This window comes from Ranitomeya imitator, chromosome 1 (genome assembly GCF_032444005.1).
Source record: "Ranitomeya imitator isolate aRanImi1 chromosome 1, aRanImi1.pri, whole genome shotgun sequence".
In the NCBI taxonomy this organism is placed as follows: Eukaryota; Metazoa; Chordata; class Amphibia; order Anura; family Dendrobatidae; genus Ranitomeya; species Ranitomeya imitator.
Genome location: NC_091282.1, coordinates 345,181,304 through 345,206,986, shown reverse-complemented (window position 1 = coordinate 345,206,986; position 25,683 = coordinate 345,181,304). Strand labels below are relative to the sequence as shown.

General features: G+C 45.6%; 1 protein-coding gene across 1 annotated transcript in view; it reads left to right on the top strand.

The window, feature by feature from the left end:
* Nucleotides 1-25,683, top strand: part of DTX1 (deltex E3 ubiquitin ligase 1) — a 150,767-nt gene that overhangs the window by 106,350 nt on the left and 18,734 nt on the right. The gene's annotated exons all lie outside the window — the stretch shown is intronic.

Here is a 25,683-nt window from a genome sequence, read left to right as displayed (position 1 = left end):
AAGTAAAAGCAGCGCGTCGTTAGTGGATGTTCACGGTCAGGGACAAGTCGCTTCCTTGTCCTCTTCAGCAAAAACAACAACAGAGAAGAATGCAGCAGGCGACACAACGGGTTACTCCATGGAGCTCTTTACACATACCGTCCCTGGCTTAGAAAGTGAAGCAGTTAACAGTCCATGCCCATTACAAGTTGAATCTGACATGGAGTGCACTGATGCACAGCCACAGCCAGACTACTATGCTGGTCCTTTGACTCAGACCACAACATTGCCCTCGCAGGGTGCTGATCAAGAATCAGACCCTGATGAGACTATGTTGCCCCATCACGAACGCTATACCACCGACCGACACGGTGACACAGACGAAGTTGCACACGAGCTACAAGAAGAGGTAATAGATGACCCAGTTCTTGACCCCGATTGGCAGCCATTGGGGGAACAGGGTGCAGGCGGCAGCAGTTCTGAAGCGGAGGAGGAGGGGCCGCAGCAGGCATCAACATCGCAACAGGTTCCATCTGCCGGGCCCGTATCTTGGCCAAAACGCGTGGCAAAGTCAAAACCTGTTGGAGGACAGCGTGGCCATCCGGTTAAAGCTCAGTCTGCAATGCCTGAAAAGGTATCCGATGCTAGAAAGAGTGCAGTCTGGCATTTTTTTAAACAACATCCAATTGATCAGCACAAAGTAATCTGTCAAAAATGTTCAACTACCTTAAGCAGAGGACAGAATCTGAAAAGTCTCAATACAAGTTGCATGCATAGACATTTAACCACCATGCATTTGCAAGCTTGGACTAACTACCAAACGTCCCTTAAGGTTGTAGCACCCTCGGCCAATGAAGCTACTCATCAACGCAACATCCCTTCCGGCAGTGTAGGGCCACCATTTTCTGCACCACCTGCAGTATCTGTGCAGGTTTCTTTGCCAGGCCAAAGCAGTCAGGGTCAGGGAATCTCCAGTTTCGTAGAAGGAAACACTGCATCTAGGGCACCGGCGGCAACAATACCATCTCCCACCGTCTCTCAGTCTGTCATGTCCACCGGCACCCCCGCTAGTTCCACGATCTCCAGCTCTCCAGTCCAGCTCACCCTACATGAGACTATGGTTAGAAAAAGGAAGTACTTAGCCTCGCATCCGCGTACACAGGGTTTGAACGCCCACATAGCTAGACTAATCTCGTTAGAGATGATGCCCTACCGGTTAGTTGAAAGCGAAGCTTTCAAAGACCTGATGGACTATGCTGTACCACGCTACGAGCTACCCAGTCGACACTTTTTTTCCAGAAAAGCCATCCCAGCCCTCCACCAGCATGTTAAAGAGCGCATCGTCCATGCACTCAGGCAATCTGTGAGCACAAAGGTGCACCTGACAACAGATGCATGGACCAGTAGGCATGGCCAGGGACGTTACGTGTCCATCACGGCACACTGGGTAAATGTGGTGGATTCAGGGTCCACAGGGGACAGCAAGTTTGGGACAGTTCTGCCTAGCCCACGGTCTAGGAAACAGTTGGCTGTAGCCGTTCGCACCCCCTCCTCCTCCTCCTCCTCCTCGTCCTCCTGCAGAAGCGAGAGCTCGTCCACAGACCGCAGTCGCACAACCACTCCATCCGCAGCTGCCACTGTTGCACACCAGGTCTCCCATTATGGGGCAGCTACTGGCAAACGTCAGCAGGCTGTATTGGCTATGAAGTGTTTGGGCGACAACAGACACACCGCGGAAGTTCTGTCCGAGTTCTTGCAGCAAGAAACGCAGTCGTGGCTGGGCACTGTAGATCTTGAGGCAGGCAAGGTAGTGAGTGATAACGGAAGGAATTTCATGGCTGCCATCTCCCTTTCCCAACTGAAACACATTCCTTGCCTGGCTCACACCTTAAACCTGGTGGTGCAGTGCTTCCTGAAAAGTTATCCGGGGTTATCCGACCTGCTCCTCAAAGTGCGTGGACTTTGCGCACATATCCGCCGTTCGCCTGTACACTCCAGCCGTATGCAGACCTATCAGCGTTCTTTGAACCTTCCCCAGCATCGCCTAATCATAGACGTTGTTACAAGGTGGAACTCAACACTGCACATGCTTCAGAGACTGTGCGAACAGAGGCGGGCTGTTATGTTTTTGTGGGAGGATACACATACACGGGCAGGCAGTAGGATGGCAGACATGGAGTTGTCAGGTGTGCAGTGGTCGAAGATTAAAGACATGTGTCAAGTTCTTCAGTGTTTTGAGGAATGCACACGGCTGGTTAGTGCAGACAACGCCATAATAAGCATGAGCATCCCCCTAATGTGTCTGCTGATGCAAAGTTTGACGCACATAAAGGATCAGGCGTCTGCACCAGAGGAAGAGGAAAGACTTGATGACAGTCAGCCATTGTCTGGTCAGGGCAGTGTACAGGACGAGGTAGCGGGCGAAGAGGAGGTGGAGGATGAGGAGGATGATGGGGATGAGTATATTTTTAATGAGGAAGCTTTCCCGGGGTCATTGGAAATTGGTGGCGTGGCAAGGGCGGGTTCTGGTTTTTTGAGGGACACAAGTGACGTAGATTTGCCAGCAACTGCCCCTCAACCAAGCACAACCGCAGATTTGACAACTGGAACTTTGGCCCACATGGCGGATTATGCCTTGCGTATCCTCAAAAGGGACACACGCATTACAAAAATGATGAACGATGACGATTACTGGTTGGCCTGCCTCCTTGATCCTCGCTATAAAGGCAAATTGCAAAATATTATGCCACATGAGAACTTGGAACTAATATTAGCAACAAAACAATCAACTCTTGTTGACCGTTTGCTTCTGGCATTCCCTGCACACAGCGCCCGTGATTGTTCTCACATGAGCTCCAGGGACCAGCAGACCAGAGGTGTTAGAGGGGCAGAAATCAGAAGTGGCGTTGGCCAGAGGGGTTTTCTGACCAGGTTGTGGAGTGATTTTGCTATGACCGCAGACAGGACAGGTACTGCAGCATCAATTCAAAGTGACAGGAGACAACATTTGTCCAGTATGGTTACAAACTATTTTTCATCCCTTATCAACGTTCTCCCTCAACCGTCATTCCCATTTGATTACTGGGCATCCAAATTAGACACCTGGCCAGAATTGGCAGAATATGCATTGCAGGAGCTTGCTTGCCCGGCAGCTAGTGTCCTATCAGAAAGAGTATTCAGTGCTGCAGGTTCAATACTAACTGAAAAAAGGACTCGTCTGGCTACCCAAAATGTAGATGATCTAACCTTCATTAAAATGAACCACAACTGGATTTCGAAATCTTTTGCCCCACCTTGCCCGGCTGACACCTAACTTTCCTATGAAAAGGTCTTGCCTGTGGACTCTTCTGAATGACTTTTCCAATCTCGTAATTTTCTGCACCTGATTGTCCAGCATACGACATGTTTACTCCTAACAAAATGGCCAAACTCCCCACACGGGGCCGTGGTATCGCCACTTTGCGCCAGCACCCGTGAGAGTGCTGTTTGTCTGAAGAGGTGGGTGTGCCCGCTTTTGGTCGACGGCACTGCCACTGGGTCCCTCATAGTACAATAAAGTGTCTCTGGCGGTGGTGGTGCGCACCCAACGTCAGACACACCATTGTAATATGAAGGGCCCTGGGCCTGTACCGCCGGCCACAAGACAGTTCCCCCCCCAGCTAAAACAGTGCTCTACCACTAGCAAAATTATCTCTCACAGCTTCACCAATGTTTAGTCTATGCGCTGACATCCTTCAATGCCTGGCACTGACAATACCATTGTTTTGACATTTTTGTTATGTTAGGCCTTCGAAGCCTGTCTGCGGTCCGTTCTTTCTACAACTACTACACTGACCAGGCCACTGCTGGCCGTGTTCCCCTGGAACCAATTTAAACTTGCCTACAGCCAGCCCAATTTTGTAATGTTAGGCCTTCTTAGCCTGTCTGCCGTCACTCCTTCCACTAGACTTCCACTGACCAGACCACTGTTGCCCATGTACCCCTGGAACCAATTTTAAATTGCCAACAGCCAAATGTTATTATGTTAGGCCTTTGATGCCTGTCTGCCGTCACTCCTTCCACTAGACTTCCACTGACCAGACCACTGTTGCCCGTGTACCCCTGGAACCAATCTTAAATTGCCAACAGCCCAATGTTATGATGTTAGGCCTTTGATGCCTGTCTGCCGTCACTCCTTCCACTAGGCCTCCACTGACCTGTCTACTGCTGCCCGTGTTCCCATGGAACCAATTGTAAATTGCCTACAGCCAGCCCATTTTATTACGTTAGGCCTTCGAAGCCTGTCTGCGGTCCCTCCTTCCACTAGGCCTCCACTTACCTGTCTACTGCTGCCCGTGTTCCCCTGGAACCAATTTTAAATTGCCTACAGGCAGCCCAATTTATTATGTTAGGCCTTCGAAGCCTGTCTGCGGTCCCTCCTTCCACTAGGCCTCCACTGACCTGTCTACTGCTGCCCGTGTTCCCCTGGAACCAATTTTAAATTGCCTACAGCCAGCCCATTTTATTATGTTAGGCCTTCGAAGCCTGTCTGCGGTCCCTCCTTCCACTAGGCCTCCACTTACCTGTCTACTGCTGCCCGTGTTCCCCTGGAACCAATTTTAAATTGCCTACAGGCAGCCCAATTTATTATGTTAGGGCTTCGAAGCCTGTCTGCGGTCCCTCCTTCCACTAGGCCTCCACTGACTTGTCTACTGCTGCCCGTGTTCCCCTGGAACCAATTTTAAACTGCCTACAGGCAGCCCAATTTATTATGTTAGGGCTTCGAAGCCTGTCTGCGGTCCCTCCTTCCACTAGGCCTCCACTGACCTGTCTACTGCTGCCCGTGTACCCCTTGAACCAGCATCATAAAATAAAAAAAAAAGTATTTTGCTTATAAAAAAGAAAATACTGGTGAGATATCAAATGCAGACATTTTAACATTAAAAACAAACACACAACTAAAATCTGGTACAGTACTAAAAATGGCCACCAGCTACAATTACTTTCTCCTGCAAGTAGTTAACTGAAAGGTTTTTTAAATTGAAAACACAGATATGGCATCCACCGAGTGTTGTCCTGTCGCGTCTTCTTTATATTATTGCCGAGAAGATGCAAAACAATGAAAATAATAAAATCATTAATTACCAAAATAATAGAGAAAGTCAACACCACATTGCAAATAAACATTCATTCCAAATAAAGAAGCAGGGCGCGTCCGAGGGTGAGTATATACCTAATAAGAATATAATCACCCTCGGACGCGCAATGCTTATTTCCAACAGCCTTCCTTCCTAAGAATCAGCCCTTCCGTGGTGTAGAGAGACGTTGTGTTACACTCCAAGGTGTTCCCCAGGTTGCCTTTCCTGAGCTTCGATCTTCCGGCTCTCGTTTAGTAGTTCTTGGAAACTACACTGCATTAGGCCTTCAAATTGGGTATGGGGTGTAGAGAGAGGGTGTGTTACACTCCAAGGTGTTCCCCAGGTTGCCTTTCCTGAGCTTCGATCTTCCGACTCTCGTTTAGTAGTTGTTGGAAACTACGCTGCATTAGGCCTTCAAATTGGGTATGGGGTGTAGAGAGAGGGTGTGTTACACTCCAAGGTGTTCCCCAGGTTGCCTTTCCTGAGCTTCGATCTTCCGGCTCTCGTTTAGTAGTTCTTGGAAACTACACTGCATTAGGCCTTCAAATTGGGTATTGGGTGTAGAGAGAGGGTGTGTTACACTCCAAGGTGTTCCCCAGGTTGCCTTTCCTGAGCTTCGATCTTCATGCTCTCGTTTAGTAGTTGTCGGAAACTACGCTGCATTAGGCCTACAAATTGGGTATGGGGTGTAGAGAGAGGGTTTGTTACACTCCAAGGTGTTCCCCAGGTTGCCTTTCCTGAGCTTCGATCTTCCGGCTCTCGTTTAGTAGTTGTTGGAAACTACGCTGCATTAGGCCTTCAAATTGGGTATGGGGTGTAGAGAGAGGGTGTGTTACACTCCAAGGTGTTCCCCAGGTTGCCTTTCCTGAGCTTCGATCTTCCGGCTCTCGTTTAGTAGTTCTTGGAAACTACACTGCATTAGGCCTTCAAATTGGGTATGGAGTGTAGAGAGAGGGTGTGTTACACTCCAAGGTGTTCCCCAGGTTGCCTTTCCTGAGCTTCGATCTTCATGCTCTCGTTTAGTAGTTGTCGGAAACTACGCTGCATTAGGCCTACAAATTGGGTATGGGGTGTAGAGAGAGGGTTTGTTACACTCCAAGGTGTTCCCCAGGTTGCCTTTCCTGAGCTTCGATCTTCCGGCTCTCGTTTAGTAGTTGTTGGAAACTACGCTGCATTAGGCCTTCAAATTGGGTATGGGGTGTAGAGAGAGGGTGTGTTACACTCCAAGGTGTTCCCCAGGTTGCCTTTCCTGAGCTTCGATCTTCCGGCTCTCGTTTAGTAGTTCTTGGAAACTACACTGCATTAGGCCTTCAAATTGGGTATGGGGTGTAGAGAGAGGGTGTGTTACACTCCAAGGTGTTCCCCAGGTTGCCTTTCCTGAGCTTCGATATTCCGGCTCTCGTTTAGTCGTTGTTGGAAACTACACTGCATTAGGCCTACAAATTTGGTATGGGGGAAACATTGGCGCATCTGCGGTCCCTCCTTCCTCTAGGCCTCCACTGACCTGTCTACTGCTGCCCGTGTTCCCCTGGAACCAATTTTAAATTGCCTACAGGCAGCCCAATTTATTATGTTAGGGCTTCGAAGCCTGTCTGCGGTCCCTCCTTCCACTAGGCCTCCACTGACCTGTCTACTGCTGCCCGTGTACCCCTTGAACCAACATCATAAAATAAAAAAATAAGTATTTTGCTTATAAAAAAGAAAATACTGGTGAGATATCAAATGCAGACATTTTAACATTAAAAACAAACACACAACTAAAATCTGGTACAGTACTAAAAATGGCCACCAGCTACAATTACTTTCTCCTGCAAGTAGTTAACTGAAAGGTTTTTTAAATTGAAAACACAGATATGGCATCCACCGAGTGTTGTCCTGTCGCGTCTTCTTTATATTATTGCCGAGAAGATGCAAAACAATGAAAATAATAAAATCATTAATTACCAAAATAATAGAGAAAGCCAACACCACATTGCAAATAAACATTCATTCCAAATAAAGAAGCAGGGCGCGTCCGAGGGTGAGTATATACCTAATAAGAATATAATCACCCTTGGACGCGCAATGCTTATTTCCAACAGCCTTCCTTCCTAAGAATCAGCCCTTCCGTGGTGTAGAGAGACGTTGTGTTACACTCCAAGGTGTTCCCCAGGTTGCCTTTCCTGAGCTTCGATCTTCCGGCTCTCATTTAGTAGTTCTTGGAAACTACACTGCATTAGGCCTACAAATAGGGTATGGGGTGTACAGAGAGGGTTTGTTACACTCCAAGGTGTTCCCCAGGTTGCCTTTCTTGAGCTTCGATCTTCCGGCTCTCGTTTAGTAGTTGTTGGAAACTACGCTGCATTAGGCCTTCAAATTGGGTATGGGGTGTAGAGAGAGGGTGTGTTACACTCCAAGGTGTTCCCCAGGTTGCCTTTCCTGAGCTTCGATCTTCATGCTCTCGTTTAGTAGTTGTCGGAAACTACGCTGCATTAGGCCTACAAATTGGGTATGGGGTGTAGAGAGAGGGTTTGTTATACTCCAAGGTGTTCCCCAGGTTGCCTTTCCTGAGCTTCGATCTTCCGGCTCTCGTTTAGTAGTTGTTGGAAACTACGCTGCATTAGGCCTTCAAATTGGGTATGGGGTGTAGAGAGAGGGTGTGTTACACTCCAAGGTGTTCCCCAGGTTGCCTTTCCTGAGCTTCGATCTTCATGCTCTCGTTTAGTAGTTGTCGGAAACTACGCTGCATTAGGCCTACAAATTGGGTATGGGGTGTAGAGAGAGGGTGTGTTACACTCCAAGGTGTTCCCCAGGTTGCCTTTCCTGAGCTTCGATCTTCCGGCTCTCGTTTAGTAGTTCTTGGAAACTACACTGCATTAGGCCTTCAAATTGGGTATGGGGTGTAGAGAGAGGGTGTGTTACACTCCAAGGTGTTCCCCAGGTTGCCTTTCCTGAGCTTCGATCTTCCGGCTCTCGTTTAGTAGTTCTTGGAAACTACACTGCATTAGGCCTACAAATTGGGTATGGGGTGGAGAGAGATGGTGTGTTACACTCCAAGGTGTTCCCCAGGTTTCCTTGCCATTGCTTCGGTCTTCCGACTCTCGTTTAGTAGTTGTAGAAAAGTACACTGCATTAGGCCTACAAAATGGGTATGGGGTGGAGAGAGATGGTGTGTTACACTCCAAGGTGTTCCCCAGGTTGCCTTTCCTGAGCTTCTATCTTCAGGCTCTCATTAAATTGTGGTTAAATGGAACAACTGCATTTGGCGTACTAGTTGGTTTGGGGCCTACTATCGGTGTCTGCCACTCCTTGCTGTTCTCCTGGTTTCCTGTCCTGAAATTCCATTTTCAGGCTCTCGTTAAGTAGTTGTTAATGTTAGACTGCATTTGGCCTACTAGTTGGGTTGGGGCCTACTATCGGTGTCTGCCACTCCTTGCTGTTCTCCTCCACTGAACAAAGCTGTGCCGCCTGTTTACTACGGTTGCCAATTTTGAACTGCATTTCGACTACTTACTGATTTGGCCCTAGTCTCTGTGTCAGCCTCTCATTCCAGTTGTCCTCCACTGCAATGCCCCCTGGTTATTCCTGTGTTACCAATTTTGAACTGCATTTAGCCCACTTTATTCTTTGGGCCTATATCTGTGTTTCCACTTCATCGTGCCCATTGCCCAGCCAGTGATAGATGAGTCTGCTGGTACATTGACCCATAACGCAACATTCCCCGTGCATGCTACACAACAACATTGTGACCCTGCTGAAAGTCAGGTTGCTCTTCCCGCATACCATACCACCTTACACGGGGACAAAGAGGAAGGTGCAGATGAAAGTGCAGGTTCCTTCATCAGGTGGGGGGAGGAATACTAGTTGGCGACGTCACTGGCACAGGGCCTCTCATAGTACGCAAAAGTGTTGCTGCCGGTGGGAGGCGCCCCCGCCGTGCAAACACACCGCTGTACTTTGAGGGGCCCTGTGCCAGTGCCAATGCCAACAAGTGGGCCCCCCTGCTTGCTCAGGTTCACAGCAGTTGCAAAGTTGAAATACTTACCTCTCCCTGCTCCACTGCCGTGACGTGGTCCAGATTTCCTGGGCCCACTAATTACTTGAACCAGCCCTACCCCACACAACTTTAGCCAAATGACCCCCAATTTCAAATGCCTTCCAATTATTATAAGGTAAATTACGCTTGACAAGCTTCATTAAGAAGAATGGATGGTTTTGACATTAAAATGGGCACTCTAGGTGTTTTCCTGGCCCCCACTCACTGCCGACTATGCTGCCCCATTGACTTGCATTGGGTTTCGTGTTTCGGTCGATCCCGACTTTTCGCCATAATCGGCCGATTTCACTCGACCCGACTTTTGAGATAGTCGGGTTTCGCGAAACCCGGCTCGACTCTAAAAAGGTCAAGGTCGCTCAACTCTAGCAGTCACTATTCTACTGTCACATAATATCTTAGGGTATGTGCACACGTAGAATGGTCCACTGCAGATTTTTCCGCAGTGGATTTGATAAATCCGCAGGGCAAAACCGCTGCGGTTTTTCCTGCGGATTTATCACATTTTCTATTGCGGATTCCGCTGCGGTTTTACATCTGCAGTTTTCTATTGGAGCAGGTGTAAAAACGCTGCGGATTCCGCACAAAGAATTGACATGCTGCGGAAAATAAAATGCTGCGTTTCCGCGTGTTTTTTTTCCGCAGCATGGGCACAGTGTTTTTTGTTTCCCATAGGTTTATGGAGCGCCCCCAGACACAGGGCCACAAGTTCTCGGTACCGGGCCTCTCTGGTTCGGTTCTGATGCTGTCACGGTGGCTAGATCCGGTCCGCGGCCCTGCTAAGGGGCGTCCAATAAAGGTGGTACAGTCTATCAGGGATTCGTGACGCCACCTGTGGTGTTCGGTCAGGGTGACCGACGCTGCTGTGGGGTCCGCTGGGGTGATGGAATGGCAGCCGGATGGTGTACCATCCCACAGGTGAAGTGTGTCCCCAGGGCTTCCCAAAAAGGTGGATGGTGATGGTGTGAGGTGCAGTCAATAACGAGGACACAAAGTTGCAGTCTCTTTACCTCTTTACTGAAGACTTCAGGATCCTCAATCCAGAGCACGCTTAACAGGGCTATCTGAGACCGGCCGGTCCGATGGGCACTTCCAGAATTCCCTTTGCAGGTGGAAATCAGTGCCTACCAATAGCGCCTGTGTGTTGTAGTGCTACCCTGCTGAGCATTCGGAATAGTCCTCACAACTTCTGTTCTCGTTCGTTCGTTCTTTCTAATATGTTCCAGATGTTTCTAGTTCAGCGTCCCCCAGGTATGTTATGGCTAGGACGCACCCGTATGACGGGAAGGCCTGGAGGTCTTCCACGACCCTAGAGACGCCCCTCTCCCACTGTTGCCCCCTATGTCTTCGTAGGTGTTTAGGTGAGACAGCCAACCTATAATTAACTGTCCTGCGGAGTTTGAAGTAAGGCGTAGAGTCAATTACTCCCTCGGTGTTCCGGCCACCGGCTACGCGCCTCAGTAGGATGTTGCCTCGGTTTCACGGCACGACTCCTACTGGCTCTCCTTTGAGCTTGATCTCGTTTCTCACTGTCTCACAATATCCTTCGCTTCGTGTCTCTTTCTTAGGATACCGCCGCGGGGTGTGCAGGCGCGGTTCCGTAACGTTCTATTCTGGTCGCTAGGTGCCTGCCAGGTTCCCACGCCTGACAGGGACCCCCCTGTGTCTTCTCCCTGCAACACCCCCTGCCACTGGATGTTGCCTGAATCCAACCCAGTCAGCTTCTGACTAACTTTCTATCCAACCCCTAGTTTTACCAGTGTGAGGAGTGGCCCAATAAATAAAGCCTTTTTCTCCCCCTAGTGGCCGGAGTGTGAAGTGTAATGTGTGCTTGGTGATACCTGGTCAGTAAAATTCCTTCAGTGCCATCAGACGTACCATCACTCCCCTTAGTGGCAGAGCGTCATACTGCAACGACCAGATCTCTGGGGTGCTGCATTTACATTGTACTGTAAACTCATGGGAAACTGCTGCGGATCTGCAGCTGGGGAAACGCTGCGGATCCGCAGCAAAATCCTCAACGTGTGCACATACCCTTATACTTCAGTCACATAGTATCTTATACTCCAGTCACATCCAGAGCTGCACTCAGTGTCTATATACAGCTTCGCAGTATAGCTCACAGTGAATGTATCGTCATAACACTAAATACATGGAGGCATGGTTTATAAAATGTGCCTGGTTTATGTCCGGAAATATCCGGGGCCTTCCGTGATGTGTGGTTCTCTAGTCTAGAGGACATGTAAGAGTAGGTTTGGCAACTCTGCCCGGGGCGGGGGTCCCCCCAACTCATTGGCCCCACAATGGCAGCGAGTTCTGTCGTATTCTGGGACGTCACTGACTGAGCAGTTTTCACATTATATGTTTTCATCACAGAAATAATTCATATTCCGTACAGTAATTCACATTTGTCAGGTGACTGGATACTCATCATTTATATATATCATGTATATGAGAATTTGTTTCTCTTTCAGATGATTTCTATTAATCCAGGTGCAGAATCTCCGGCATTTGTGCATGTCTACGGCTTTTCCTTTCCAGTTGCAGGGGGTCTGCACGTTATTACAGGAAGCGCTTAGGTGGGGAATTCTGAGAATTTCTCGGACTAGCGGCAGCATTGTCCTATATGGGAATGGTAATAACATTACATATGGTATAAGCTCTATAGGTAACGCAGAAAGTTAGTGCGTCTTCTGCTAGAAGGCAGCCTGTATATGTGTAATGGCAGCTCGATGACAGTCCAGTAAATCCACACATTGTGGAGGCTGCACAGATCGGGATGAACATCTTCTGCTTGTTGCCATGGTAACTGAGCTCAGGTGCAGCTCATAGCAACAGACTTCATCCACTCTCACGCCGCAGGCAACAAAGGCCCCTGCTATTGTTATACAGCACAGAGTAACCTATATACAGTGAGCTTCAGTTCAGGGGCTTATTACATGGAGAGGGATGCTGATATTACAGAATATTCTGGATAATATGGACATCACTGGTCTTCTGAGACTGCTCCATACCGAAATCAGATAATTCTCCACTAGTTATGAGCGAACGTGCTCGGATAAGGTGTTATGTGAGCATGCTCGGGTGCTAACTGAATGTCTTCGGCGTGCTCGAAAAATATATTTGAGTCTCTGCGGCTGCACGTCTCGCGGCTGTTCGACAGCTGCAACACATACAGGCATTGTCTAACAAACAGGCACGTGTTGCTGCTGTGGAACAACCACTAGACATGCAGGCACGGGGACTGGAACATATTATTCGACCACTCGGTTAGCACAGAAGCATGCTCGGATAACACCTTATCCGAGCATGTTCGCTCATCACTGTTCTCTAGTGCTTGATAAAAACATATACTCTAATCATTATTATCACATGATACATAGTTTAAAGGGAATCTATCATCAGGTTTTTGTCACCTAATCTGAGAGCAGTGTAATGCAGAGACAGACCCTGATTCCAGTGATGTGTCACATACTTGGCTGCTTGTTGTAGTTTTGATAAAATCACTGTTTTATCAGCCGGAGCTTATCACTAGAGGACTAGTAAACCTGCTGCTATTAGTCCACCATATTCATTAACTCTGTATAACCCCGCCCCCTCCACTGATTGGCAGCTTTATGCCTATGCACAGTGTACACAGAAAGCTGCCAATCAGTGGTGTGAGTGGGTTTATATAGAGCTAAAGATTCAGACAATCTTAGGCTATGTGCACACTTTGCAGATTCCACTGCGGATTTTTCCGCAGCGGAATTGCAAAATCCGCAGTGAAAACCCATCGCGGTTTTTACTGCGGATTTATCGCGGTTTTTACTGCGTTTTCTTCTGCGGATTTTCAACTGCAGTTTTCTATTGGAGCAGGTGAAAATCCGCAGAAAAGAAGTGACATGCTGCGGAATGTAATCCGCAGCGTTTCCACGCGGATTTTTCTGCAGCATGTGCACAGCGTTTTTTGTTTCCCATAGGTTTACATTGTAATGTAAACTCATGGGAAACTGCTGCGGATCCGCAGCGGTCAAATCCGCTGCGGATCCGCAGCAAAATCCGCAAAGTGTGAATATAGCCTTAGACTGGAATGGATCATATATTAGAAACCATAAAGCAACCCTTTGGTTTTAAATAGAAATGTAATAGTACGTGGAGGGCTCAATGGTGAAAACACTTAGATGCCTCATTTTCGCTAATTGTGTCGGTGTCACCAATAAGCCAATTACTCAGGATGACCTTTGCAACGTGTGCAGGGGTAGTCTGGGACACTCGTACCTGTCATCAGCTTTACTCCGGATGACAGCAGGGGTGAGTATCTAAGGCTACGTTCAGACTAGCGTTGTGCGCCGCTGCGTCGGCGACGCGACGCACAACGCACCGAAAAACGCGGCAAAACGCATGCAAAAACGCTGCGTTTTGCGACGCGTGCGTCGTTTTTTGCCGAAAATCGGACGCAAGAAAAATGCAACTTGTTGCGTTTTCTTGGTCCGACGCTTGCGGCAAAAAAGACGCATTTGTCGCAAAACGCAACAAGCAAAAACGCATGCGTCCCCCATGTTAAACATAGGGGCGCATGACGCCTGCGTCGCCGCTGCGTCGCCCGACGCGTCGCCGACGCACACTAGCACAACGCTAGTCTGAACGTACCCTAAGGCTGCCTATACATCGCAGCAAAGTAATAGATCCAAGTAGGTAGTTGTTACCATTAAACCCTGTGGCTCCAATTCATCATTTGCATTCTTTAAGTGACTTTTCTTTTCTTATCTTTGTCTTATATTCGTTGCATTGTTTTCTCAAAATTCTTCAAACTGATGCACGCAGTTCATGAAGTCAAACATTGTTTTTATTATTGTCTTTATTTTTGTCACAAAAAATGGACCAGCAATTTTCTGGAGTACATTAAATTACTCCAGGTGGAGACCCGAGTACATTTACGACAGATGTTGTGACTTTTCAAAAATTCGCAATTGAATTAAATAAAAAAATCTGTATACCATAAACTTCGACCACAATGACAAACATAAAAAAACAACAGATAAGCATACATGAAATAGACTTTGAAAAAGGTGCAAATGAAAAACTAGTAAAAAAAAAGTAGGCTCTAATAAAATAATAAGTCAAATGCAATTTTTCCTCCCTGCAGTGCAGCTATACTGTAAATATGCTACACACTAATGTACTAGTAAAAAATCAGTCCAGATCACTGTGTATTGTACATTTGTTGTCAGTGCGCAACAATGATGCACTGTTTCTTTTTGTTTGTTTTTTAAACTGTGAAAAAGCAACTTTCCGGCGTTTCGACGGATAACTGGTGTCTTCTGGGGTTTCAGGGAACTAATAATGTGGATGCTGGAAAGCAGGGCCGTTATACCCTCTTATGACGTCACCATACCAAGTGTCCATAGGGAAGCTAAGTTGGCCATCTTATGTCGGAGAAGAAAAGGCCAGGAAATGACAGGTCTGATGCACAGTGAATCCGCACGGTTCAATAAACACATGAGGATTCACCTGCATTCAATTGCCGGCAGCACTTTGGACACAGCGGACATGCGCTGCGCCCAAAGCTCTACCAATTCCTGATCGTGTGCACATACCCTTAGAGTCCCTGGTACAATTAGGTAATTAGTGGTGTAATGGTTTTCACTGATAGTCTAGGCCCTGGTGATCCAGTGGTGCCCTAATATCTGTTGATTAAAGGGGATATCTGGAACTTTTATTAATTTTGTGCGTGCGCTAAGAATTAAAAAGCTTCCATTGACATCACGTTGACAAAGCAGTGTCTTCTGTTCTGGTCTGTTGACAGGTGCCCCTACCAATGTCATTCTGATTGGCAGCCGGCACATCAATGCCTAACTACCAGGAACTGGCTGTCGGCCAGCATGATTTCAGCAGTGACAGAGCAGACCAGAAGAGGGAGAGCTGCTCTGTTGATGGGAGGTGAAGCATTGAAACCGCCAGCAGGAGCTGGCAGAGATTGTCCCCGTCAGAACTAGTAACTACCTGCCTGCTAGTATTTAGCCCCATACACAAAAAAAAGTCTTGGACAACCCCTTTAAATATACCCAAACTTTATGGTCCTGATTCATCATTTAAGATTTATTGAAGCCCATTTTCTTTATTTATCATGTGGTATTCACTGACATTTTTTGCACCAAATTTGTCAAATTGGCGCATGAAGTTTGGGGATTTGATGCAAAATAAATAAAAAAGAATGCTGTTTACTTTTATAAGTTTTTGCACTAAAAGTCGCATATCCTTTAAAGCATTTCAGTCTAGTCTAAAAATGCGCCAAATTAAAAACTTTACCAGAAACCTTATTCTAGGCAGGAGTGAAATGCTCAAACCAAGGAAGGGGGCCTTTAGTAAAGCTGTATTTCATGGATCTGTCTAAGGCCGGTTTCACACATCAGTGGCTCCGGTACTTGAGGTGACAGTTTCCTCACGTACCGGAGACACTTACACACAAATCAATGCATCTTTTCAGATGTCATTGATTTTTGGCGGACCGTGTCTCCGTGTGCCAAACACGGAGACATGTCAGTGTTCGTGGGAGCGCACGGATTACACGGACCCATTAAAGTCAATGGGTCCGTGTAAAACACGTACCGCACACGGACGTTCTCCGTGTGCAGTCCGTGTTCCGTGCAGGAGACAGCGCTACATTAAGCGCTGTCCCCCCCACTGGTGCTGAAGCCGCGATTCATATCTTCCCTGCAGCAGCGTTTGCTGCAGGGAAAATATGAATATTAGTGTTTAAAATGCAGATCCAGGTGAAATACCTTACGTAATGTGGCCAGCCCATTCCTATATTACTGAGAAATCAGTGTTTAAATTGATATACTAATGATGATGATGAAGACCTATTGTAGATCAGAAGCCTATGTCACTCCAGCTCTATTCTCTACCCAGCGACGCCTCCTTCTGTTTCACTGGCAATTCCTTTTCCTGAAATCACACAGCATATAGGCTGTTAGGCCGGTGTCACATTACCATAGAATACAGGCGAGTGCTATGCGAGAAAACATCACATAGCACTCAGACCAGTGTTAATCTGTGGGGCAGCTCACATCACCGTTTTTTTCTCAGGCGTATTCTCTGTGCGTGTAAAATCTCAGCATGCTGTGATTGTATGTGTATATCGTCTGAGACTCGCCCATGCAAGCCTGTGGGAAAACTCAGACACCATATGGACCATCCGTCTAGCTTGCGACAAATACGCACACATTTCCTCATTTCAGCCCATTGAGCTATTTAATTCAATGGGGAAAATCAGTGAGAAATGTAAAGCTATACCCATGTGATACGGATGCCATATGGATATATGGGTAGGAGAAAATTGTATAATCACATTGCAAATGCATTACACACGGATTACCATACGGAGAACACTCGCAACACTTAACAGGGAGACTCGGACTGATTTTACATGCATTTAGTGTGACTCTGGCTTAAAGGGAACCTGTCAGCAGGATTGTGCACAATAACCTAGAGTATATATATATACAGTATATATCATAAAAATGGACATAGGAAATTGGAATTACTAAAAAGAAGAGTGGCTAACCAATCGGGATTTGTACAACAAACAAAAAACCGTCATATAGGAGTTCGGAAAAATAAATTATATGCAAGATAGATATATAAGACAAAATGCAATGGGTATAATGAAAATGCCTTTATTATATACTATGGCAAACTGTGGCACAACTGTGCATGTACTTGGAAATATTACCACAAGGGTTAATTAAAATATATATATATTTTACAATAGGGTATAAAAGTAGTGGCGATAAAACGATCAAAAGGAAAAAAGTCAAAGTATAGAATATTATACAATCATCTGAAAAGGATATGCAGTGGTGTGCATATATATTATGTATATATAAACATATATATATATATTATATAAAAACAGAAAATGTGAAAAAAACTATATAAAAAAGATAATATCGTGCGTATATAGTCAATTCATAAATACTGTGTATATATAAATTGTGTATACAAAAAAAGAGTATAAAATGTGTAAAAAAAACTGTATATATATATATATATATATATATATATATATACACACAGTATATATATATATATATATATATATATATATATATATATATATATATACACAATGGTGTTCAAAAGTCCTGCATAGGCGTGAAGAAAACTATATGTTTCATACTTCTGCATCTCTACAGTGAAACTGGTGGAACAGATTTGTTTTTGTAATCCCTCATTGTATGCCATACTCATTTTTGAATGTCCCAAGTGTATAAATTGTTATGGTATGCGTATTTTTGATAATATTTTTTACAGTATAACCATACCTACACTAGTACAGTGTGTACAATGGTGAACAGGTTTCTAAGTTCACTAACTTCCAATGCAAGTTCACACAGACTTAAATTTTACTTATTAAGATTTATTATTTTGTATTTAATTCAGAGTGTTGAGCAGAAGGCAGCATTTTCTTATTAAGGATGTCTATGTATTTTTTTGCATTAACCATACCCTCCACAATATGAAGCCTTCCAACACCATTGGCTGCCATACAGCCCCAGACCATTACTTTCATCGGATGTTTCACAGAGGAGCTCAAACACTCTGGCTTGTACTCTTCACGTGGGAACCTTCTCACATAAGACTTGCCATCATTTCCTAAAATGCAAAAAGTCTTTTCATCACTAAATAGCACTTTTTCCCACTCCTCCTTCCTCCATTTTAACTATTTCAATGCCCACAGTTTTCGCCTTTGTCTTTGTATGGCTGTCATCAATGGCTTCTTTCGGGCCTTGCACCCTCTCAATCCTGCTTCCAAACATCTCTTCCTAACAGTTGATGTTGCTACCTCAATATTGCACTTTTCTTGCCATTCTCGCAGAAGCTGAGGAGTGGTGAGCTTTCGATTGGCAAGGGATGTTCTTATCAGTACTCTATCCTCCCTTTTAGTTGACTTTCTGGGCCGACCAGATCTGGGCCTGTCCTGGGTAATTCCAAGCTGCTTATGTTTCTGCAAAATTCTTACGACTGTGCTCTGATTACAGCCGACCTTCCTTGCGATCTGGGGGCCAGTATAACCCTCTTCATGTAGCACCACAACTCGCACACGATCCTCCGCTGACAAAAATCTGAAGGCTCCCATCATAAAACTCTACAGTATGATTCACTAGATAGACCAACAGATAAAACAAACAAAGCAGCAGATGTGATGCAATGTAATGCAATGTGATTGGCTGCCATATCCAGGTTATGATTGGTCACAAGAACCTCATCTGTGATTGGCTAATTTTGGATCTGAAGCTGTACAATATTACGTTCTGCTTTCAATTCCCATATTGTTGCAATAATTTCAGGCAAAACTGCTTCAAAAGCTAAAAACATTACAGGGAAAGAATGCAATATTGTATTCTGAACAAAACCATATATAATATGTCATTAGCATCGACGATATTCAACAGAAAACGTTTAAAACTTGAAAAATCAATCAATTTATTCTATGCAGGACTTTTGAACACCACTGTATATATATATATATATATATATATATATATATATATATATATATATACAACTAGTGTTCCATAAAAGGGCAATGTGAGTGAATTGAAAAGTGCAATATATATGTGTACAATATATATAAAATAATATGTGCCAGAAAGATGAAAGCAGCACTATATGTATGTATATACGTACATATGCATCACATCTACAGTTAGGTCCGTATATATTTGGACAGAGACAACATTTTTCTAATTTTGGTTATAGACATTACCACAATGAATTTTAAACAAAACAATTCAGATGCAGTTGAAGTTCAGACTTTCAGCTTTCATTTGAGGGTATCCACATTAAAATTGGATGAAGGGTTTAGGAGTTTCAGCTCCTTATCATGTGCCACCCTGTTTTTAAAAGGACCAAAAGTAATTGGACAATTGACTACAAGGCTATTTCATGGACAGGTGTGGGCAATCCCTTCGTTATGTCATTCTCAATTAAGCAGATAAAAGGCCTGGAGTTGATTTGAGGTGTGGTGCTTGCATTTGGAAGGTTTTGCTGTGAAGAAAACATGCGGTCAAAGGAGCTCTCCATGCAGGTGAAACAAGCCATCCTTAAGCTGCGAAAACAGAAAAAACCCATCCAAGAAATTGCTATAATATTAGGAGTGGCAAAATCTACAGTTTGGTACATCCTGAGAATAAAGAAAGCACTAGTGAACTCATTAATGCAAAAAGACCTGGGCGGCCACGAAAGACAACAGTGGTGGATGATCGCAGAATAATATCCATTGTGAAGAGAAACCCCTTCACAACAGCCAACCAAGTGAACAACACTCTCCAGGAGGTAGGCGTATCAATATCCAAATCTACCATAAAGAGAAGACTGCATGAAAGTAAATACAGAGGGTTCACTGCATGGTGCAAGTCACTCATAAGCATCAAGAATAAAAAGACTAGACTGGACTTTGATTAAAAAAACATCTAAAAAAGCCAGCACAGTTCTGGAAGAACATTCTTTGGACAGATGAAACCAAGATCAACCTCTACCAGAATGATGGAAAGAGAAAAGTATGGCGAAGGCGTGGTACAGCTCATGATCCAAAGCATACCACATCATCTGTAAAACACGGCGGAGGCAGTGTGATGGCTTGGGCATGCATGGCTGCCAGTGGCACTGGGTCACTAGTGTTTATTGATGATGTGACACAGGACAGAAGCAGCTGAATGAATTCTGAGGTATTCAGAGACATACTGTGTGCTCAGATCCAGCCAAATGCAGCCAAACTGATTGTCCATCTGTAGTATGGAACGACGACCAATGACCCAAAACATAATGCCAAAGCAACCCAGGAGTTTATTAAAGCAAAGAAGTGGAATATTATTGAGTGGCCAAGTCAGTCACCTGATCTCAACCCAATTGAGCATGCATTTCACTTGTTAAAGACTAAACTTCAGACAGAAACAAACAGCAACTGAAAACCACCACAGTGAAGGCCAGGCAGAGCATCAAAAAGGAGGAAACACAGCGTCTGGTGATGTCCATGAGTTCAAGACTTCAGGCAGTCATTGCCAAAAAAGGGTTTTCAACCAAGTACTAAAAATGAACATTTTATTTAAAATTATTGAATCTGTCCAATTACTTTTGGTCCCTTTAGAAACAGGGTGGTACATGTTAAAGAGCTGAAACTCCTAAACCCTTCATCCAATTTTAATGTGGATACCCTCAAATGAAAGCTGAAAGTCTGAACTTCAACTGCATCTGAATTGTTTTGTTTCAAATTCATTGTGGCAATGTCTATAACCAAAATTAGAAAAATGTCTCTGTCCAAAAATATATGGACCTAACCGTATATATCTAGTGCACACACCAAATGCATGCAAAAAATAATTAAACGATTGTATATACCTTTGTGCCCGATGTCCCAAGTACAATGCACCCAGACGCGCGTTTTGGATATTCCTTCGTCAGGGGGTGTGCACAATAACCTACAGAGAGTGTCAAGTCGGCGCTGTTATACTGATTAATATGATACCTTGGTTGATGAAATCTGTCTTGTGGTTGTTTTTTAATTTTTATTTTCAGTTTTGAGTTAATGATATGCTCGTGCTCCAAGGCGGCCTGTGGGGGGTCTTCTTGTGGTGCTCTGATTAGGTATTCATTTGTATAGCTTCTGACAACTCACTGATCCCTCACTGACTTGCCCCCTAGTTTGCATAATGAAAATCTGCACATACTAAAGAAAAAAAAAACTTCTGCAGGCAGGTGACGGCCGTGACACCTGCTCTGCAGCAAAATCGCATGTTTAATGTCCCAATGATAAATGTGTTTGATGTTATTCAGATAGAAAAAAAATCCATTTAAAAATGGTGCCCGCCGTGCCTGTGCAGTAGCAGCTATCAGTGTATATAGGTGATCTGATAGCTGCTACTGCACATGTGCGGGCGGCGCCATATTGCTGGAGAAGAAAAAAATTCCTTCTCCAAGATGGGGCCGCCCGCGCCTGGGCAGTAGCTGCTCTCGGCTATACCCGAAACCAACAATGTTTGAACATTCATTTTAGTATTCCCTGGTCTTAAAAGCACACGACCAGTATTCCCTGGTCTTAAAGGTGCATGTTCAGTATTCCTTGGTCTTAAAGGTGCATGTCCAGTATTCTCTGGTCTTAAAGGTGCATGACCAGTATCCTCTGGTCTTAAAAGCGTAGGACCAGTATTCCCTGGTCTTAAAGGTGCATGACCAGTATTCCCTGGTCTTAAAGGTGCATCCCTGGTCTTAAAGGGCCTGACCAGTATTCCCTGGTCTTAAAGGCGCATGACCAGTATTCCCTGGTCTTAAAGGCGAATGACCAGTATTCCCTGGTCTTAAGGGCTCATGATCAATCCGAGGAACCCTCCGCCGCCGACCCCAGCTTATCCTAGAGTACCTAGTTCCCCTCAGTGGACTTCCTCACTGACCGCAATCCATGGTTCTCTGAGATTGAATCCCTCCGTGTACACTCCGGGGCTCAGGGTGCTCGCAGGACTGATATACATGGTCACTATCCTACATGGGAGACGTTGGCTAGCAGGGGTCGCAAGTATTCTAGAAGCGTACAGGCATCTAGAAACATACAGGCATCTAGAAAACGGAAGTTTTCGTTTCCTGCTCCCTCACCAATGATTTGATGACAACAAGGCTCTGAATATGGATCGGATATTGACTGAACTTGCCAGAGCTTCAGAGAAGAGTAACCAATCTCGGTACATTGATGAAGACTCTGGCTCTGCTCTAGATTACACAGTGTCCCTCAAAAGATGACTAAACTCTCTCGTAGAGCATTTCCCATTCAGTCCGGATAAGTGATTCACTGAACAGAAGCCTCTACGTGGGCCATGCCTGGCCTGATTTTTAAGGGCGACGGGTCCTTTAAAGGGCACCGATCTCCCCACACTATCAACAGACGAGCACACGGAGTGTCGTCTCCATGTTTCCTCTCTGCACCCAGGCCTAACGCCAGACAACCTGTCCTGTCCACCCGGAGACCTGAACTCTGTGGATGTACAAAGGCACCCTTTTTGGCGTACGAGCACCCCCCTCTGCATCACCATTATTTAGCGGATGATGCAAGAAGCCGGACAATTCCTCTCCACTTCCCTGGTAAGAGATTGGTGGATCGAGGATTCCTAATTTTTATCTCTGCACCGTCAAAAGAGAGCGGCGAGGGCAAAAGACTATGACCTGCTGGATGCAGCCACGCATTCTGCCACTGGGCAGATTAACCGGGTAGAATCTCCTGTGGTATACCTACCAGTATACCCGCCCAATGTATCATCAGTTAAAAATACCACGGACTGTCAGATAGCAAATCTGGTTCTTTCCGTTTTGTGGCTTCGGGTTCAGCGCTCTATCCTCCCTAGCCACCGCATGGATTGCTAGAGCAATGGTCTCCTGGCTGGAGACCTTAACTACCTTGATTCACACCAGAAACAACTGGCCAATCAAATCTTTTGAACGGGAGACTGACAAGATCTAAGCGATCTTGGTTCCAAGAAGGAGAAACGAAAAGTAACACCGACCCTGGACCTCAAACTTCTAACAACCTTTGACATGGTCCTCCTTTATGAGGATGATCCTGCACACTTCCAGAAGGATGGTAATTCCCCCTCGTGACAAGGTCACGGCCCTTCAGCAGGGAGCTCGCGCACTTGATTACTCATCCCCTCTTTTCATTCGATTTGCTAGGAGGGTTCTGAGAAAAAATGGTGACGACAATGGAAGCGGTTTCCTTCGCTCCGCTCGCTTTCAGCAAGTCTGACAGACTTTCAGACGATAGTCTCTGAGCTCCTTCTTCATCCAGAGCCTTTTTCCCGGTTCAATGGTTATTAGTAACTACCAATGCCAGTCTTCTTCTCCCTATCATTGCTCTGGACATCCGAACGGTAGTCCTACAGCAGGTCCACTGCCTTCTGGCGGGTCACCACTATCCGAATTCAATTGGATAATGATGCCACGGCGGTGCCATACGTCAATCATCTAGCAGCTACTCACGGTCAGGCTCCATGACCGAGGTACCTCACATTCTTTGATGGGCTGAGACCTATTATTCGGTGATCTCTGCAGTATATATCCCAGGAGTAGAACTCTGGACGGCAAACAAATTCAGCCGTCAGGGTTCCGCCTCAAATCATTGGGAACTTCATCCCGAGGTCTTCCATCAGATCTGCCTTCATCGGAGCTTTCCAGTGTAGATCGGACGGCGTCCAGACTGAATGCCAATGTACTCGAGTTCGTGGTTCGGCCTCGAGATCCAAGAGCCATCGCACTGCATGCTCTGGTTCTGACTTGGTGCCAGTTTCCATAACTCCCCTTCCACTACTTCCGAGAGCCTTTCGGATGCAGAAAGGGCCCCAGTGATCCTCCGAGATCCGCACTGACCACGTCAGTTTTTGTTTGCGGAGCTAGTATCTTCCCGCCTTACTGCAGCAAAACTGCAAGTAGGGTCTTTCTCACAGAGAGTGTTCACAAGTAGTTCTTCCCTATCGCATGCCATTAGATCATTGGGACCTTAATGGTTCTAGGAGTCTTACAGTAGACTCCTTTTCATCCGGGCAGACTTTACTATCAGGGAAGTTCGCCCCTTTTTTCTCTGCGATATCCTCACTCTGACGAGTCTTTGGAGCTAGCTCCCTGCTCTTTCAGACTTTTTTCCCTTATTACCTTCAAGGCAAGGTTGCCCTCAGGCCATCCCCATCCCTTGTTACCAAGGTGGCATTGTATTACCACTGTTATGAGGGCATAGTTTTTCCCTCATCTCGTTCGGTACCAGTCCACAAAATGGAATGAGTTCCCCATATTCTGGATGACGTAAGTGCTCTGAGTAGGTATGTCTCGAGGACGGCATCCTTCCAAAGGTTGGACACTTTATTTGGGCTTCCTGATGGTAAGAGGAAGGCTTCCTGATGTTTTCAGGAAGGGTTTCGCTGTTTCATCGGCCATGATAGCATGGTGGATTCTTTTCACCATCCAGGAGTCCTTCCGTGCTAGATGTCAGCCTATCTCGAAGGGTTCTAGGCACCAGGCGTCGGCAAGGCATGCCTGCAAGCTTGTGGATTCATCCAGTCCGCATGCATTCTTGAAGCACTATAATTCCCACACTTCCACAGATGTGAGTCTGGGCAGGCGGACTCTGCAGGCCGCGGTGGCGCACTTGTAAGTAGCGGTTACACAGGGCCTGATCTGATGTTGTCCCCACCCAGGGACTGCTTTGGGATGTCTGTGTCCCCCAATGAGGCGAAGGAGAAATAGGGATTTTTGTGTACTCACCGTAAAATCCTTTTTTCTGAGCCATTCATTGGGGGACACAGCTCCCACCCTGGTATTAGCTTATGCATGTTTTTATAATCTGATATGATATACTCTCATATAATATGACATTCCGTAAGCTCAATCTGATATGCTATACTCTCATATATAATATGACATGCTTATGTTATTGATCTCCTACTGCTTTTGCACCGAACTGGTTAGCTGAGAGCCAGCATGAGGGTGTATACTGCAGGGGAGGAGCTAACTTTCTTTGTATCATCTAGTGTCAGCCTCCTAGTGGCAGCAGCATACACCCACAGTCTGTGTCCCCCAATGAAAGGCTCGGAGAAAAGAATTTTACGGTGAGTACACAAAAATCCCTATTTCTTATCCCTCCTTTTTCACTGAAGTAGGTAGACTGCCTGAATTTTTTTTTTCCATTGACTCTTAACAACGTGTCAATTAAAAACGGATAAAACTAGGATTGACCTCTGAAGTACACAGTGTGTCCTTCTAGTTTCATCCTTGTTTTACGGATCCCCATAGACTTTAAAGGCTGACCAGCAAAACCGATGAGAATAGGACATGCGTTGACTGTCTCACACTGGAGACACTGACCCATTTTTAATACTGATGTCGGTATGGCTCAATGAAACTATGAATCAGTGTGCTGTCCATGAAAAAAAATTGTCAGCACATGGACATGTTATGCCAATGTGTGAATGAAGCCTTAGAGTTGGTAATAAATATTGGTGTCAAGAACAAAAGGATATCCTGACTTCTGACCTGAGAAGCAGTTTCCATCAGTTGCTCATTGCTTATAAGATGGTTATAAATAGCAGTGTGTATCCGTTACGTGTCCAGGCTCCAGTGTTCAGTCCTTAATCTCCCATAATCCTTGTTTATCAATGAGGTGAGCAGGTGGTGTCTTTGTTAGGAAGCTGGCTTTACGCATTATGTGATGTCAGACTAAGGGGGGCTAGGTGACTCCACACAGGTATATAGGCAATCGGCACTTCTCAGTTTGGACAGCTATTACGTATTCAACTTTTTAGCTAGCTTGATTTTCAAGTACATTTCCACTTCCAGAATACCATGAAAATCCAATTGCATTTGGGGTAAGTAGACTCGCCACTTTTATTTTATAGAGGGTGCAGTAGTTGGGTAGCATTTGCTGCAGCTCTAGAAAGCCCTCAGCCAATGTACAACGCTTTTTATTTTTTTGCATTCATGGTATAATGAATTTTGATTCAGTAGTTTTGAGGTTTTGTTACTGACTTAGGTAGAGAC